Consider the following 18,808-nt stretch of genomic DNA (forward strand, 5'->3'; position numbering starts at 1 on the left):
TTTTTATATTGATTCTGGGTGACTTTGGATACCAGATAAAAGATCCTATTATTCCATCAAGGGTGGAGCAGAAGGCCTTAGAGATCCAAGTGGGGGAGTGGCGTAAAAAATATAATATAACTGATAAAAATTTCATCTTTATCAGACTAACTCTTCCCATTAGCGAGAGGGGTAACTTTTTCCATATTTGCCTTTTTTGCTTTAACCTGGTCACCAAAGGAAGGAGATTCAGTTTCATATAATCCTGAATATTTTCCGTTATTTTAACCCCTAAATACGTGATAGAGGAAACCCACCTCAATGGAAGAGTATCATCCCGCCTGGCCTGTGCCTCCGGTCCCAGTGGCAATATAGACGACTTGTTCCAATTCACTCGTAATCCTGAATACTTGGCAAATGTATCCAAAATTTTAAGGGCCGCTGTAAGAGAAGGCCCCGGATCCTTTAAGAATAGCAACAAGTCATCTGCATATAGTGCTACGCACTCAGAAATAGATCCCACTTGAACCCCCCCACCTCACCGGATTGTCTTAGCGCCCTAGCAATAGGTTCCATCATCAATGCAAAAATAAACGGGAAGAGCGGACACCCCTGTCTAGTGCCCCTACCAATATTAAAAAATTCTGAAATTGTTAACCCCAACCTAATTGCTGTCCGAGGGCCTTGTATAGCATCTCTATCCAACGACAGAAACTAGGGCCAAACCCCATAAATCCCAGAACCTCGCGCATATATGACCAATCCACCGTGTCAAATGCTTTCTCTATGTCTATAGAGACCACGACCTTGGCTGGTGTCTCAGAGGTGTCTAGTTGGAGATGTGTGAACAATCTTCTCAGGTTTGTGTCTGTGGACATGCCAGGCATAAAACCCGTTTGGTCGATATCTACCACAGTAGAGATAATCTTTGCTACCCGAGATGCTAAAACTTTTGCAAGAATCTTCAGATCCATATTTAACAAAGCAATAGGTCTATACGAGGAACATTCTTGGGGGTCTTTTTCTGGTTTCAAGAGGAGCACCATATATGCCTCCATCATTGAATCTGGCAAGGATCCCTGCTCCCAACAATACCTAAAGAGTTTTGTCAGTCTCGGAGCCAGTTGAGACAAGTACGTCTTATAAAAGTCTGCAGGAAACCCATCCGGACCCAGTGCCTTTTTTGGGGGGAATGCTAATATGGCTGCCTCCACCTCCAGGACAGAGATTGGTTCTTCTAGAGCTGCAGTATCTTCATCTGACAACTTTGGCATAGAAAGACTTTGTAACAGTTCAGTCAACCCTATTTGGTTATAAGGAGGTAGGAGCGAGTACAACCGCGTATAGAACCCTACAAATTCTTCCAAGATAGCTGTTGGTTCAGTAATCAGGTTCCCATCCTCCCCTTTTATCACTGGAATATTAACCGGTGTCCTTTGTTCTGTAACCAGATTGGCCAAAAGCTTACCATTTTTATCCCCCTCAGAGAAAATGGTCTCCTCCCTCTGTCTTATCTCATTGCTAGCCAGTGTTTTGAAACGTATGTCAATTGAGCGTCTAGAATCCAGCAGGGATAAATACCTGTCCTCCGAAGGAGAATCCGCATACAGTTGTGCAGCTTCCCGTTCCTTGGCCAGGAGGGACTCATCCTCATATGTCTGATCCTTTTTGGCCGACCCGATTGCAGAAATGCATTCCCCCCTCACCACCGTTTTAAAGGCATCCCATTCCACCGGGGGAGTAACTGAGCCCTCATTTGCCTTCCAATATACGTTTATCGACTTTTGTACCTGGGTATATACCTGCTCCTCCAACAGCCACCCCGGAGACAGCTTCCAACCCCCTTTTTTTGGACCCGAAGGAAAGGCAAGTGTAATCAGAAGAGGGTTATGATCAGAGACCCCACCTGATAGATATTCCGAGGCAAAGACGTGTTTTAGAAGGAGGTCGTTTCCAAAAGCTAAATCAATTCTTGCTGAGGATTTGTGTGTGGAGGAAAGGTGAGAATATGAAACGGTATCTGGATGTTTCCATCTCCAAATTTCTGTCATACCCGCCATGGCTGCCCAGGAGCAGAGATCCACCAATGCCGATCTAGCGGCATTAGAGGAATCTAACACCCCATCCAGAATGGCGTTATAGTCTCCCATAAGGAGCATAGGAATATGAAGAAATGGAGCCAGTTGCACCATCAAATCATATAGAAGTTTGACCTGAAAGGGTGGAGGCAGATAAATATTAACCAGTAGAAATTTTTGATTACACACTTCCAGAGAAACCACCACATATCGACCCCCCGGATCAGAAATCACCTGATGGATCGTACAGGCTATTGTTTTACTTATCAAAATGGATACACCTCTTGCGTATGTTGAGTATGTGGAGTGTATCGTCCTTTGGATCCAGTGTTTGCGTAAAGACAAAATTTTGCTACCCTCCAAGTGTGTCTCCTGCAGGAGGACGATATGTGGTTTCGTTTGTCTAAGACAGTGAAAGACCGCTGCTCTTTTAAACTTATTATTTAAACCCCTTACGTTCCACGACATAATTTTGATTTTGCTATCCATTAGAAAATATAACAAACCATAATATCTTCAGGTTAAGTAGTGAGCAAGAAAAATTAGGCAACCACACCCCATATGATGACACGTGCATTAGTGCAGACTTACATGCATATGTTAAAAAAGACCCGTGGCAGTGGTCTAACAGAACCCCCCCTGCTACCATACCGGAACCTGTAACCAACCAAAACAAAAATTTAAAACCAAAAAAGAAAAGAAAAAGAAAAATTGTCCAGTATGTAGCTTGATCCCGATAACAAACCAACTTGAGAGAGTTCCACCCCGTGAATCGAGAGTTCGGCATTTGTTGAAAAATCCGATGACTTCACCAGAATTCCGGTATCAGTCTGTTTAAGGTGAGAACTTGCACCTGACCATTTTTCTCAATGAACTAGCAGGTGACTCAATTGTGCAGATGTAGAAAATATTGTATTGATATTCCCTGCACAATGTAAATAACCATATTACTCCCTAATGAGGGAAAAAAAAAAAAAAATATATAGAAACAGCCTGTACCATATGTAAGACCCAAAACTCTATATTAAGAGAAAAAATGAAAAGAAAAAACGATCTTGCTGAGGGGTTTAGCTGCAGGCTGAGAAAAATGTAATATACCCTGATATTAATTCAGTGCTTCTTCAGAACCAACAACCCCTGTGCAGACATAGCAGTCAGATTCATAAACGACACTAGACCCCCAAAAATAAGTGGTTATGGCTATTCCTGAGGTAACAAAAATGAAGAAAAAAGGAAAGAAGAAACAAACAAAAAAGAAAACCCAGCTTACAATTGCCATCTTGCCTAGAAAAAGCTTCATGGATTTGTATCCAGCCAGTCGCACGCTTCTTGCGGTGTGTCAAAGAACTTTACTGAACCTTTGAACTGGACCCGAAGACGACTTGGGTACAACATGCTGTATTTCAACTCCATTTCTCTGAGCCTTCTCTTGACATCCGTGAAAGATCTCCGTCTGCGCTGTGTCTCCGCTGAGAAATCAGGAAACAGCATTATACGTGCGTTTTCATACTTGAGATCCTGATGTTTCCTCGCTTCGGCTAACAACATGTCTCTGTCCTTGTAATTCAGGAACCGTACCAGAAAAGGGCGAGGTGGGGCCCCAGACGGCCTTGCTCCTGTGGGGACTCTGTGTGCTCTCTCCGCCACATAAGTTGGGGGAGGTCACCCAGCGATAATAACGATTTAAAGAACTGTTCAGCAAAGGTTGACGGGGTTGACCCCTCCACCCCCTCAGGGAGTCCCACCACTCTTACATTATTTCTGCGTTGGCGATCTTCCGCGTCGTCTGCTCTACGCTGTAACGCCCGGACCATATCCTTCAGCTCATTTAATTGTGAGCCTTGCGTGTGAGAGACATCCTCCACCTCTGAGATTCGATCCTCAGCCGTCGTCAGCCTGCCCCTGATTTTATCTAGATCATGGCGTATAAGGTTGCACTCTGACGCCAAACAGTCTATGCGACTGACCAGTTCCATTTTTGAGGCCGCTATGGCTTCCAGGATGGGCCCTGTGATGGCATCTGTGTCTACCTCTATCTCCTGTGACGGCATGGCAGGGATCTCCGGTGCTTTTTGTGAGGGAGATTCACGCTGTGCCATCTTCCCTGTGTGTGTCTGAGCGCGCTGTGCCGCTGACACAGGAACCAAGATGGCGTGGGCGGAGCCAGACGCCATGCTCTCCTGAGAGCGCAGCTGCCTCTGACCTGACGGCAGCTGGGGATGCTGTTTGCCCTGCTTCTTCGATGTTGAGGAGGACATCGTTTTGTTCCTCTTCCTTTCCCCCAGATCGTGATCACACTTGTGGGGAATAATGTCTAAGCGGTCAGGTGCAAAACAGGATATTTGAGTGGATGGCTACCGGAGCTCCGGGAAGACACTTCCTGCCGCGATCACATCCGGCCATGCCCCTGATTCACACATTTTTAAGCAGAATGTAAAAGAAAAAAATAGAAAAAAAAAAAAAAGCGAAAAACAAACACATACAAATCAATGGTAATAAAGATAGCAGCAGAGTTAGTGAGATAAGACAGAGGGAGAGCTATAGACTGGAGGGGGTGGATACTGGTCACAGAGGTAGTCGTAAAACTTTAGCACAGTGTGTAAGGAAACCAATATCTAAATTCAGGCCATTATTTTTCGTGTCAAAAAGAAGTATCATTCTTAGTTCAAACATTTTCCTTTCCTGGATAGTTCTGAAATTCCCTTTAAGAACTAAAACATTGTGGTCTTCCATAGTGTGGTCCGGTTGTGAGAAATGATGTCCCACAGGTGTGCATAAACTGTCTTCTTTATGTTCTTTGATGGTATGTCTGTGCAAATTCATCCTCACTTGCAACTTCTGTCCTTTTTCACCAACATAAGATCCTTTACTGCACCTTTTGCATTGGATGACGTACACAACATTACTGGAGGTACAGTTGTAAGATCCCATGATACTGAAGGTCCCATTTGTGTGTGTAACACTTTTGGATAGATTGATCTGGTTGCATAGTTTGCAGCATTTTTTATTGCAGGGTTTGCTTCCATTATTTGTGACTTCATAATCAGAGTGAAGTTTCCTGCTGATTAGTTTGTGTCAGAGGTTGGGTGGTTGTCTGAAAGCCAATAATGGGGGTTGTTGGAATATTCCTTTTAGAGTTTCATCCTCTGTTATAATGGGTTGTAAATCTTTGATTATCTTTTTGATCCCTTCAAGTGCTGGGTTGTATGTGGTGACTAGAGGTACTCGGTTATTTGTTTTTTTCTCTGTGTATTGGAGGAGATTTTCTCTTCAGGTTTTCAAGGCTGTGTTTATGCTGTTGTTGATGGTTTTGTCTTTGTAACCTTTCTTATGGAAGGAGTCTGCCAGTGTTCTGAGATGTTTATCTCTGTCTTCTGGGTCTGAACAAATTTGGTGGTATCTGATGGCCTGGCTGTGTATGATGGCCCGTTTAGTGTGTTGGGGGTGAAAACTGGAACTATGAAGATAGCTGCATCGGTCAGTCGGTTTTCTTTATATTGACGTGTGAAGCTTGTCATCCCTGATGTATACTGTAGTGTCCAGGAAGTTGACATGTGTGTTCGAATAGTCCATTTTTAGTTTGATAGATGGGTAAATAGTGTTGATCAATGAGAAGAATTGTTTTAGATTTTCTTCACCTTCAGTCCATATCATGAAGATATCATCAATATAGCGATAATATCTGTATGGCTTTTGTTGTATGCTGTTCAGGAATTTGTCTTCCAGGTCAGCCATAAATAAGTTTGCATATTGGGGTGCCATTTTGCTTCCCATAGCATTGCCCATACACTGGAGATAGATGTCATTATTGAAAGTGAAGTAGTTGTGTGTAAGAATGAATTCGATGAGCTGTGTCACATCCTCAGCAGTGTATTTGTGGTTTGGTGAGGATGATAAGAATCTGTGACGTGCCGCCAACTAGGGATGAGCTTCGCGTTCAAGTCGAAACCATGTTCGACACAAACATCGTCTATTCGATCGTTTGCCGAATTGCGAACGATATGGGCCGTTTGCGCCAAATTCGTGTGGCGCGTCACGGCCAATAATTCACTAAGGCATCACAGTGCATTGCTGGCTGATGATTGGCCAAGCATGCACTATGACCCGCATGCTTGGCCAATCACAGCGCCGTCAGTAGAGAGAGCTGTAATTGGCCAAAGCCAGGGTGACTTTGGCCAATTATGGCTCAGGGGGTTTAGAACACGCCCCACACTATATAAGGCCGCCTGCACGGTGGCCCTGTGTGGTGTGTTCCAGCATGCTTAGAGAGAGAGAGCGTCATTTCATTTGAGTTAGCTAGATTAGGCAGGACAGTCAGTGAGTTATCTACACTTACAGTGTATTGTGTGTATATATATATGCATCCAGGTGCATATATATACTGTATTCAGTTTATCTAGATCCGTTCCTGTTATCTTCCTACTGACAGGCAGGCTTGTCTTGTTACAGTATTTACAGCTACCTGAAGAAAATTGCTGGTGTTCTTTTGATCCGATTAATACCACAGTCGGCCAGCTAGACTATTTACAGTTAGTGTAGTGCGTCCTCCTCACAGTGTTCAGTTAAAGCTACAAGTTAGTTTAGTGTGACGTCTGCACAGTGTTCAGCTAAAACTACAAGTTAGTGTAGTGCGTCCTCCTCACAGTGTTCAGCTAAAGCTACAAGTTAGTGTAGTGTGACCTCTGCACAGTGTTCAGCTAAAGCTACAAGTTAGCGTAATGCGTCCTCTGAACAGTGTTCAGCTAAAACTACAAGTTAGTTTTTTGCGAGCTCTGCACAGTGTTCAGCTAAAGCTACCTGTTGAAGGTTGGTGGTGTTTTCCTGATCCTACCACTACCGCAGGAAGCTAAATAAGCTACAAGTTATTTTTTTGCGAGCTCTACAGAGTATTCACCTAAAGCTACCTGTAGAAGGTTGGTGGTGTTTTCCTGATCCTATCACTACTGCAGGCAGCTGAATAAGCTACAAATTATTTTTTTGCGAGCTCTGCACAGTGTTCAGCTAAAACTACAAGTTAGTGTAGTGCGAGCTCTGCACAGTGTTCAGCTAAAGCTACCTGTAGAAGGTTGGTGGTGTTTTCCTGATCCTATCACTACTGCAGGCAGCTAAATAAGCTACAAGTTAGTTTTTTGTGAGCTCTGCACAGTGTTCAGCTAAAGCTACCTGTAGAAGGTTGGTGGTGTTCTCATACTACAGGCAGGCAGTTGATTTTGCTAGCTGCAGTATATATATATATATATATATATATATATATATATATATATATATATATATATCCCAGCTTAGTGCAGCTACAGGCCATTAGTATGTCTGGAAGGCCAACAAGGAGAGGCAGACAGTCACAAGCCAATAAAAGAGGGCAAGCAGTCTCTGTGTCTAGAGGCAACAGTGCTGGTCGTGGAGACGGTGCATCCTCATATCAGCACGTGGCCGTGGGACACGCTTGGCCTTTTTTCCGGCAGCTGGCCGTGTTAAGCCGCAACATGCGGAAGACTTGGTCAAGTGGATGACCAAGCCGTCCTCATCCACCTCATCCTCTCTCACCCATGCTCAGGGTACTTTGTCTGGCAAAGCAGCTGTCAACACAGCCTCTTCCCTCGGACAGCAATCTGGCAGTCATGCTCCCCCTGCTGCAGCATACTGCCAGGTTTGCTCCAGTGATGAGGAGGGAGGGGATGATGAGGTCATTGACTCAACGTGGGTGCCTGGTAGGTGAGTGGAAGAGGAGGAGGAGGAGGCAGGATGCCCTCCAGGGGCCAGCCTAAGGGCAGCACACTGACTGCATCACACCCCAAAGCTCCGCATGTGCAGGGCACTGCTGTCTCTGTGCGTTATTCCAAAAGTTCTTTGGTGTGGGCCTTTTTTGAGACTGCATCAGATCGCACCGCTGCTATTTGCAACATATGTCTCAAGCGTATCTCGCGTGGCCAAAACATCTCCCGCTTGGGCATCACATGCTTGACCAGACATATGTTGACCTGCCATGCAGTTCGTTGGCAAGCATATCTAAAATACCCACACCAAAGAACAAAGAGGACTTCTCCTTGCTCCTCATCAGCTGAGATCTCCAATCCCACTATACCTTCAGTCCTCTCTGAGACCTGCACTGAGAGGAATGAAGGTGTAGAATTAGGTGTGTCACAGCCAAGTACTTGTGGGCAATCTGCTTTCGGTACACCGACATCAGATTGTACCAGGCAAATTTCCCTGCCCCAGCTGCTGCACCGCCGAAAGAAGTTCGCTCCCAGCCATTCACATGCCCAGCGGTTGAATGCTAGCTTGGCAAAATTGCTAGCACTTCAACTGCTGCCTTTTCAGTTGGTAGACTCTGCTCCCTTCCGTGAGTTTGTGGAATGTGCGGTTCCTCAGTGGCAGGTACCCAAACTCCACTTTGTCTCACGGAAGGCGATTCCGGCTCTCTACCGGCATGTGGAAGGCAATGTCCATGCCTCGCTGGACAGGGCAGTCAGTGGTAAGGTGCATATTACTGCTGACTCATGGTCCAGCAGGCATGGACAGAGACATTACCTAAGTTTCACCGTGCATTGGGTGACTCTGCTGGGAGCTGGAAAGGATGCAGGACAAGGTGCAGTAGTGTTGGAGGTTGTTCCACCACCACGCCTCCAAAATGCCACTACTAATGATTGTGACACACCTCTCTCCTCCACCCCCTCCTCTTCTTCTTCCTCCATGGCCTCTTCCTGTGCTTTGTCCTCGGAACCAGCGGTGATCCGTAGCCAGCCATTCAAGGGGCTACGCAAGTATGCAGGCCAAAAGATGCCATGCGGTGCTTGAGCTGGTGTGCTTGGGGGACAGGAGCCACACTGGGGCAGAGGTTCTGTCAGCTCTGCAGGGGCAGGTTCAGAGGTGGTTGACGCCACGCCAACTTAAGGCAGGAATGGTGGTTTGCGACAATGGCAATGGTGGTGCAGCGGTTCTTGGGCAGGTACTGGACTTACAGGATGTCCTGAGGCAGGCCAGGAAAGTCTGTGTGCATTTCCGCTGGTCATATAATGCCAGTGCTCGGCTGGCAGACCTCCAAAAGGAGTTTAACCTGCCCAAGAACCACCTAATCTGTGACATGCCCATCAGGTGGAACTCAACGTTGGCCATGCTGCAGTGGCTGCACACGCAGCAGAGGGCCATCAATGAGTACCTATGCGACTATGGCACCAGGAAAGGGTCAGGGGAGATTGTTTTTTTTTCCCCACGCCAGTGGGCCATGATCAGGGATGCATGCACTGTCCTGTCACCATTTGAGGAGGCCACATGTTGGAGCACACGCTGTGTGGAATAATGGACAGGGTACTTGAGGCAGAACAGAGGCAGGAAGAGGAGGACTTTCTTAGCTCTCAAGGCCCCCTTTATCCAGACATTGTTTCTGCATGCCCGCCGATCACACAGGAAGAGGACGAGGAGGATTGCGACAGTATGGAGGTGGAGCCTGGCACTCAGCATTAGCAGCAGTCTTTAAGGGATCAGTCCCAAGAAAAACATGGACTTGTACGTGGCTGGGAGGAGGTGGCTGCAGACCATGTCGTCCTTAGTGACCCAGAGGACTCCGGACCGAATGCCTCAGCAAACCTACGCTGCATGGCCTCCCTGATCCTGCAAAGCCTGCGGAAGGATCCTCGTATTCGTGGTATCAAGGAGAAGGACCAATACTGGCTGGCAACCCTTCTTGATCCACGTTACAAGGGTAAGGTTGCGGACCTTATCTTGCCGTCGCAGAGGGAGCAGAAGATGAAACATCTTCGGGAGGCCTTGCAGAAAGGTCTGTGCAACGCATTCCCAGAGACTGGAAGGTTACAAACTCCTGTTTCTGGACAACGTGTTGCTGAGGCTTTGGTCAGTCAAAGAAGGAGCGGTGGAGAAGGTGGCCGTCTGACCGATGCGTTCAGACAATTTTTTAGTCCGCAGCCCCAAGGTATGATCGGTTCCAGCAACCATCGCCAGCGTCTGTTTTACATGGTGCAGGAATAGCTAGGGGCAAGATCTGACTTGGACACCTTTCCCACCGAAAATCCTCTGGGTTACTGGGTCTTGAGGATGGATCACTGGCCAGAGCTTGCACAGTATGCAATTGAGCTACTGGCCTGTCCTGCATCCAGTGTTCTTTCGGAACGCACATTCAGTGCTGCTGGAGGCTTTGTAACCGATCACAGGGTCGACCGACTGTCCACCGACTCGGTCAATCGACTGACCTTCATAAAAATGAATCAGTCTTGGATCGCCACCAGCTACCAAGCACCTGATGGTGATGTAACGGAATAATTTTTAAAAAAATCTCAGATCCCTTCAAAGACTGCCTATGCTGATGCTGAGTGACTATCCTGAGTAATTATCCTCTTCCTCCTCAATGATCATGCTGATAGCTTGTAAGAACATTTTTAATTCTGGGCGCCGCCACCAGTGCCTAAGGCCCAATTTTTCAGCCCCTGTTTAACAGGAGCGTGTAATTACAATTTTTGATGCAATACTTTGCAGCAGGGCTCGTTCCTGCGTTCCAGCTAGAGTATCTGTGAGGGGTTGCAGTGTTGTGGCACCAGCACCAGTGCCTAAGGCCCAATTTTTTAGCCCCAGTTTAACAGGGGCATGTAATTACAATTTTTGATGCAATACTTTGCAGCAGGGCTCGTGCCTATGCTGATGCTGAGTGACTATCCTGAGTAATTATCCTCTTCCTCCTCAATGATCATGCTGATAGCTTGTAAGAACATTTTTGGTTCTGGGCGCCGCCACCAGTGCCTAAGGCCCAATTTTTCAGCCCCTGTTTAACAGGGGCATGTAATTACAATTTTCGATGCAATACTTTGCAGCAGGGCTCGTTCCTGCATTCCAACTAGAGTATCTGTAAGGGGGTGCAGTGTTGTGGCACCAGCACCAGTGCCTAAGGCCCAATTTTTCTGCCCCTGTTCAACAGGGGCATGTAATTACAATTCTTGATCTAATATTTCACAGCAGGGCCCTGTGAGGGCTTACAGTGTTGTGGCCACAACAACACCTAAAGCCCAAATTTCTGCTGAGCATATAGGGCAGGCCCCTACTTTCAAACATCCAACTTACAAACGACTCCTACTTGCAAACGGAAGGAGACAACAGGAAGTGAGATGAAATCTACCCCTAGAAAGGGAAATTCTCTCCTGTAAGAGTTAATATGGGAAAAACATTTCTCCTTTCCACTGTTGCTTTATCACCAGTCCTTGTTTCACAAAAAACCCCAAATTTTCAAAAAACATTTGTCATTGGGACAAAAAGTGAGGTGAAATCTTCTGAAGAGGAGCACAGGCAGCAAAACAAATGTCACACCCTTCCCTATGTTTTCCAAAAAGCTTAAAATAGATTTTTTGGCTGGAGCTAAACACGTTAAAAATGTACCAGTTCAAAATTACAAACAGATTCTACTTAACAACAAACTTACAGTCCCTGTCTTGTTTGTACCGCCTGTATACTGCTGTTCAGAGTACAGAGCCTGTATACTGCTGTTTCCTTTTTTAATTTGGGTGCGGGGTTCCCCTTAATATCCATACAAGACCCAAAGGGCCTGGTAATGGACTGGGGGGTACCCATGCTGTTTGTCTCACTGATTTTCATCCATATTGCCAGGACCTGACATTACATTAAAGCCGCAAACAGTTTTAAATGACTTTTTTTCCTTTAAAAATTACTAAAAAAATTGTGCAGGGACTGTTCTAAGCATGGGAAACACGTGCCACTTTACAGGCTTTAAAAACTCCAAAAGCTACACCAAGAGCAGACCCTTTGGATACAACCTAAACAACACAAAACAAACACAACTTCTATAACTCCTGCTATCAGCAACTTGGAACCCGATCCAGAATTCCAAGGTATCCCTTGTGTAAATGCTGACTTTACAGAAAATGTGGATATAACAGAGGAACTCAGAATCATAAATTTGTCTAATCATAAACTTTCTACACCAGAAACAACAGTCCTCTCCAAGGGCCTCACATTCTGCCCAACCACCAAATTGGATAATTTACAGGTATGGTCAGATATGGAGGAATTCTTTAGGAGACTAAGGCTCAAAGAATATTTTCACAGTAAGGAAAGGAATCCTAGGACAATAGGAGGTGACAAAAAGAAAAGAACAGCAACTTCACACCTCCACAAGGACGCAATCCCAAACTGGATACCTATATTGACAGCTTCAGGCTGCGAGTCACATCCCTGATATCCACCCAGCAAAAGAAAATATTATACAACCTTTCACCACTGGAGCGAAGAGCTGTACATGATCTGCGCAATAATCAGGCCATAACCATCAAACCAGCAGATAAAGGAGGAGCAGTCGTTGTGATGGATACAGACAAATATATACAAGAGGGCCAGAGGCAGCTGGTAAATACTACTTACAAAACACTGGATTATGATCCGACCCAGGATTTTACTAAGCAATTAAAAGGTTTCATTGCGACAATACCAAGCCACCTACATTCAGAACTCATCAATGCGATTCCAGATAATCCAGAAATTGGAGACTTCTATATGCTGCCCAAGATTCACAAGCCAGGAAATCCAGGCAGGCCCATTATAACAGGTATGAATACACTTACCGAACATATCTCAGGCCCTGTAGAAAACATGTTAAAACCTTTAGTTATGAACACTGCGAGTTTCCTGCAAGACACCACTGATTTTCTGAACAAGCTTAACAATATACAACAATTACCACCAAATACACTTCTAGTCACTATGGATGTAGAATCTCTGTACAGTAACATCCCTCACAAGGATGGGTTGGCGGCATGTCACAGATTCTTATCATCCTCACCAAACCACAAATACACTGCTGAGGATGTGACACCGCTCATTGAATTCATTCTTACACACAACTACTTCACTTTCAATAATGACATCTATCTCCAGTGTATGGGCACTGCTATGGGAAGCAAAATGGCACCCCAATATGCAAACTTATTTATGACTGACCTGGAAGACAAATTCCTGAACAGCATACAACAAAAGCCATACAGATATTATCACTATATTGATAATATCTTCGTGATATGGACTGAAGGTGAAGAAAATCTAAACCAATTCTTCTCATTGATCAACACTTTTCACCCATCTATCAAACTAAAAATGGACTATTCGAACACACATGTCAACTTCCTGGACACTACAGTATACATTAGGGATGACAAGCCTCACACTTTGATATACAGAAAACCGACTGACCGATGTAGCTATCTTCATAGTTCCAGTTTTCACCCCCAACACACTAAATGGGCCATCATACACAGCCAGGCCATCAGATACCACCGAATTTGTTCAGACCCAGAAGACAGAGATAAACATCTCAGAACACTGGCAGACTCCTTCCATAAGAAAGGTTACAAAGACAAAACCATCAACAACAGCATAAACACAGCCTTGAAAACCCGAAGAGAAAATTTCCAATACACAGAGAAAAAAACAAATAACCGAGTACCTCTAGTCACCACATACAACCCAGCACTTGAAGAGATCAAAAAGATAATCAAAGATTTACAACCCATTATAACAGAGGATGAAACTCTAAAAGGAATATTCCAACAACCCCCATTATTGGCTTTCAGACAACCACCCAACCTCTGACACAAACTAATCAGCAGGAAACTTCACTCTGATTATGAAGTCACAAATAATGGAAGCAAACCCTGCAATAAAAAACGCTGCAAACTATGCAACCAGATCAATCTATCCAGAAGTGTTACACACACAAATGGGACCTTCAGTATCATGGGATCTTACAACTGTACCTCCAGTAATGTTGTGTACCTCATCCAATGCAAAAGGTGCAGTAAAGGATCTTATGTTGGTGAAACAGGACAGAAGTTGCAAGCGAGGATGAATTTGCACAGACATACCATCAAAGATCATAAAGAAGACAGTTTATGCACACCTGGGGGACATCATTTCTCACAACCGGACCACACTATAGAAGACTTCAATGTTTTAGTTCTTAAAGGGAATTTCAGAACTATCCAGGAAAGGAAAACGTTTGAACTAAGAATGATACTTCTTTTTGACATGAAAAATAATGGCCTGAATTTAGAAAAGTATCATGGACAGTACTCAATTTTCTATGTCAGAATTGCACTAATATGACTACAATCAAATCCAGTTGCAAAACTCTGTAAAGGTGGGAGACAGGTTTATCTACAGGTTGGTCCTCAAATAAAGCAGACTCTATGGGTGTCAGATCCAAGATTGAGCGTAAAGGTTTTGGGAGCGAGTGCACAAATGCTGCAAGTTGACGATATCTCCAATGGTCCATTAACGTCGCTGTAGTACTGTGTATTATTGTAGACAGCGGTACAATCCCTAAAGGGGTGGTTACGTGATGTAATTGAGCCGAAGGCCCAAGATTCCAAGCATGGATCTCGGGATTTATATTCCCTGGGGGAAGTAATTGTGGCCAGTCAATGGCATAAGAGGAGAGTTGTAAGTCCATTTATTCCTTTTGCACATCCTGTCCCACACCATGAAGGTGGAACAAGTAAGCGGTGAAGTGGTAGAGGACAAAGTTCTGTGCTTCCTAGGAATCCAAATTTGTGTGAGTAGGTCTGAGCCACTGAGCTCAGTTTCCTGGTTCACCCATAGCTTAGAGTCTTTTTGATACTTCCAGTCAGATATTCTAGTCAACACTATTGCCAAAAGATATCTTTTAAGATCTGGCAGGGCTAAGCCCCCTTCACCTTTAGATCTAATGAGGAGAGTCCTAGCAAGCCTGGGTCATCTTTTGTTCCATACATATTTACTGATTAGTGAACTTATCAGTGTAAAGAAATCTGCAGGTATCCCATACAGGATCATTTGGAACAGAAACAGTAACCTGGGTAGAATATTCATCTTTACCACTCCAATTCTTCCTAACCATGAGTGAGCCATTTGAGACCATTTCTGTATGCCTAATCTAATCGCATTCAATAGGGGTATGTAGTTAGTACGGAAAAGGTCGGTCAGGTTCGGGGTAAGGTAAATACCTAAGTATTTCATCTTACGTGCTTGACAACTAAAGGGAAAGGATTGTTTCAAGTGGGCTACTATATTGGCAGGAATAGATATATTTAAGATCTCAGATTTAGTCATGTTAATTTTAAAATTAGAAATAGTACTAAACTGTGAAAATTCTGACATGAGGTTGGGGAGGGATACCAACGCTTGTTGTATGTAAAACAAGATATCATCCGCATATGCGGCATACTTGTGTTCAGATTTTCCTATGGCAACCCCATGAATGCAGGGGTTATGGTGGACCATGGATAAGAAGGGTTTTAATGGAAGGGCAAATAAAATAAGCGAGAGGGGGAAACCTTGGCGAGTGCCATTATTTAAGGTAAAAGGGTCGCTTAAAGTGCCATTGATGCATAGTTGTGCCGTGGGGGAGTTGTAAAGGGCAAATATTTGGGCTAAGAGGGTTGGTCCAATACCCAAGTGAGATAGCTTTGCCATAAGATATTTCCAGTCCACCCTATCGAACGCTTTTTCAGCATCTGCTGAAAGCAACAGGGTGAGCTGGGAAGATCCGCGGACATAGGCCATCAAGGACAAGGTGCGAAGGGAGTTATTCCTTGCCTCCCTGCCCGGGATGAAGCCCGTCTGGTCTCTGGAGACCCACTGCGGGATTAAAGGGAGGAGTCTATTCACTATCACTTTGGCGTACAATTTGGCATCAATGTTTAACAACAAAATGGGGCGATAGCTTCCACAGGTATTGGGATCCTTACCGGGTTTAGGGATTACCGTAATATGCGCGTGCATAGTCTCAGGTTGGAGATTATCACCTTTAGAAATCGCATTTGCATAGCAAGTCAGGTGAGGTAGTAGTATGCCTGCAAAGGATCTGTAATATGCCATCAGGGCCTGGTGCTTTGCCAGTAGCCATAAGTTTAAGGGCGATGCGTAATTCTGAAATGGTAAACTCTCTTTCCAGGGTAGCTAAGATATTGGATGAAAGTCTAGGTAAGTTGGCTCGTGATAGGTAGTCCCTGATGAGCCTAGTCTTAGTATCCTGATCCTCTATAGTGTGGTGGACGTGATATAGGTGTTGGTAAAACTCATGAAATTATTTAGCTATAGATGGAGTGTCATGAACTAGAATAGCAGAAGCATTTTTTTAAATTTTCGCTATAAATGAAGCAGATTTTTTCTGGTATAGTGAGCGGGCCAGTAATCTACTCGGTTTATTACCCCATTCATAAAATCTTTGAGTCACTGTACGAGCCTGTTGCTTTTGTTCTGTGTGAAAAAGGGATTTCAGTTCTTCCCTTTTCAAGGTGAGAGTATGAAATACTGTCTGGGATTGATTAGCTTTATGTTGTTGCTCAAGTGTCTTAATTTCACTGATCAGTTTAGATTATAGAAATGTCCGTTCCCTCTTTTTCCTAGTGCCCAATTCTATTAGCTTACCTCTGATGTGAGCCTTATGCCGCGTACACACGATCGGACTTTACGGCAGACTTTGTCCGGCGTACTTTTCGACTGACTTTACGACGGACTTTCCGAATGAACGGACTTGCCTACACACAATCAACCAAAGTCCAACGGATTCGTACGTGATGACGTACGACCGGACTAAAACAAGGAAGTTCATAGCCAGTAGCCAATAGCTACCCTAGCGTTGGTTTTTGTCCATCAGACTAGCATACAGACGAGCTGACTTTTCGACCGGACTCAAGTCCGTCGGACAGATTTGAAACATGTTTCAAATCTAAGTCCGTCAAACTTTTGAGAAAACAAAGTCCGCTGGAGCCCACACATGATCGAATTGTCCGATGAAATCCAGTACGCCGGACCAAGTATGCTGTAAAGTCCGATTGTGTGTACATGGCATTATGGGCTTCCCAAAATATTCCAAGGGAAATGTCAGGATGTGTATTTTCCTTAAAGTAGAGGGCCAGGTCCTCTGCTATCGCATTTTTAGCAGAGTCATGTCCTCGGCTAAGAGTTCTTCCTTGAGTTTCCAATTAGTGGTCTTATGGGGCAGGGATGGGATTCTTAATTTAAGTATGATCGGAGCATGGTCGGCTATAGGGGAAGTCTCAATAACCGCATTCAAGGGTAGGGAGAGATGGTGATGATCAATAAAGAACATGTCAGTTCTAGAGTAGGTATGATGAACCTGGGAATAATGGGTATAATCTCTCTCTCGTGGGTGCATAATCCTCGAGATATCTACCAACTGGGCCTCATGTATTCTCTTGCGTATGAATAACAGGTGTTTGTGCGAAATACTGGATCTCCCCTTGGACTTATCAAGGGCAGGTTCCAGCGGGGTATTGAAGTCACACGAAAGTAGAATGCACCTGCGAGCAAAGTCTCTCAATTTTTTGAGGGTGTTTGCTATAAAGCCTGCCTGGTCACAGTTGGGGGCATATAAGGTCACCAAGGTACATGGCACTACCCAGGTTGCCTCTTAGGAACAGAAAACACCCAGCAGGATCACTTAACATGGTTTCTAGCGTAAACGAGGTACCCCTGCGGAACCCAATGGCCACACCTTTTGCTTTGTGGAAATCTGACAGGCTATAATACCATGTGGGGTATTGTTGTGAGAAAAGTTTTACAGAAGTAGTGTGTGTGAGGTGGGTCTCCTGAAGGAAGATAACATCCCCCCGCAGGTGACCCAGCTCTCTATATAGATTGTGCCTTTTTCCTGGGGCATGAATTCCCCGTACATTAAAAGAAAGTAGATTTACTGTAGCCATGTGGTCCAGCAGGGGGTCTCAGCCAATGTTGGTGTCATGAAGAGGTGGACCTGATGCGGGAAGCGGGAGGGCAAAATGGGAAGGGGGAGGGAGATGAGAGGTAAAGAGGAGAGGAGAGGAGAGTAAGGAAAGAGTGAAAAGAAGAAAGGCAGTTAACAATTAGCAGCAAAAAATTCATGGACCAATCTGGGGAATGTCTGCGGTGCATGAAAAGGGTGCATATGAGTCCCAACACCCGCCCACCCACCACCCTAAGTAGGAAAAGAATGCGTGGACACGAGGCCACACAGAGCCCCTTGGAGGTGGGGTGAGGGACCCCGGGCATCTGACCATGGACACCAAAGTTGGTGTGGGTGTCGCCTCGATGCTCCGATGCCGACACTGGTTTTGCAAAAGTAAATGCTCATAAAGTAGCACTATTTGTAGACCTATAAAACAACAATATAGAACAAAAACACTAGGCATGTGCAAAATGAAAAAAATTGTTTAGTTTCGTTTCGTTTTAATTCGTTATTTAATTAATTTAGTTTAGTTAGATTCGTTAACTTCATTAAATTCGTTTTTCAAATCAGTTTAGTTTTCGACCGAATTCGAAAATCGGTCGAATTCGAAAATATTTCAACCGGATTCGATATTATTTCAACCGCATTCGAAAATATTTCAACAGCATTCGAAATTATTTCAACTGTATTAGAAATTATTTCAATTGTATTCGATAATATTTCAATCGCATTCGAAAATATTTCTACCGAATTTGATAATATTTCAACCGCATTCGAAATTATTTCATTTGTATTCAAAATTATTTCAATCGGATTCGATAATATTTCAACCGCATTCGAAAATATTTCAACAGCATTCGAAATTATTTCAACTGTATTAGAAATTATTTCAATCGCATTCGAAAATATTTCTATTTTCGAATTTGATAATATTCAGATAATATTCAGATAATATTCCTCTTCAGCAAACCAGAAGAACGCTGCATGATTTCGGGTCACCATGGCAGTAAAAGCTGTGAGAGGGATTGAGCGC

The sequence above is a fragment of the Aquarana catesbeiana genome, linkage group LG04 (assembly GCF_042186555.1).
Source record: "Aquarana catesbeiana isolate 2022-GZ linkage group LG04, ASM4218655v1, whole genome shotgun sequence".
Classification (NCBI taxonomy): Eukaryota; Metazoa; Chordata; class Amphibia; order Anura; family Ranidae; genus Aquarana; species Aquarana catesbeiana.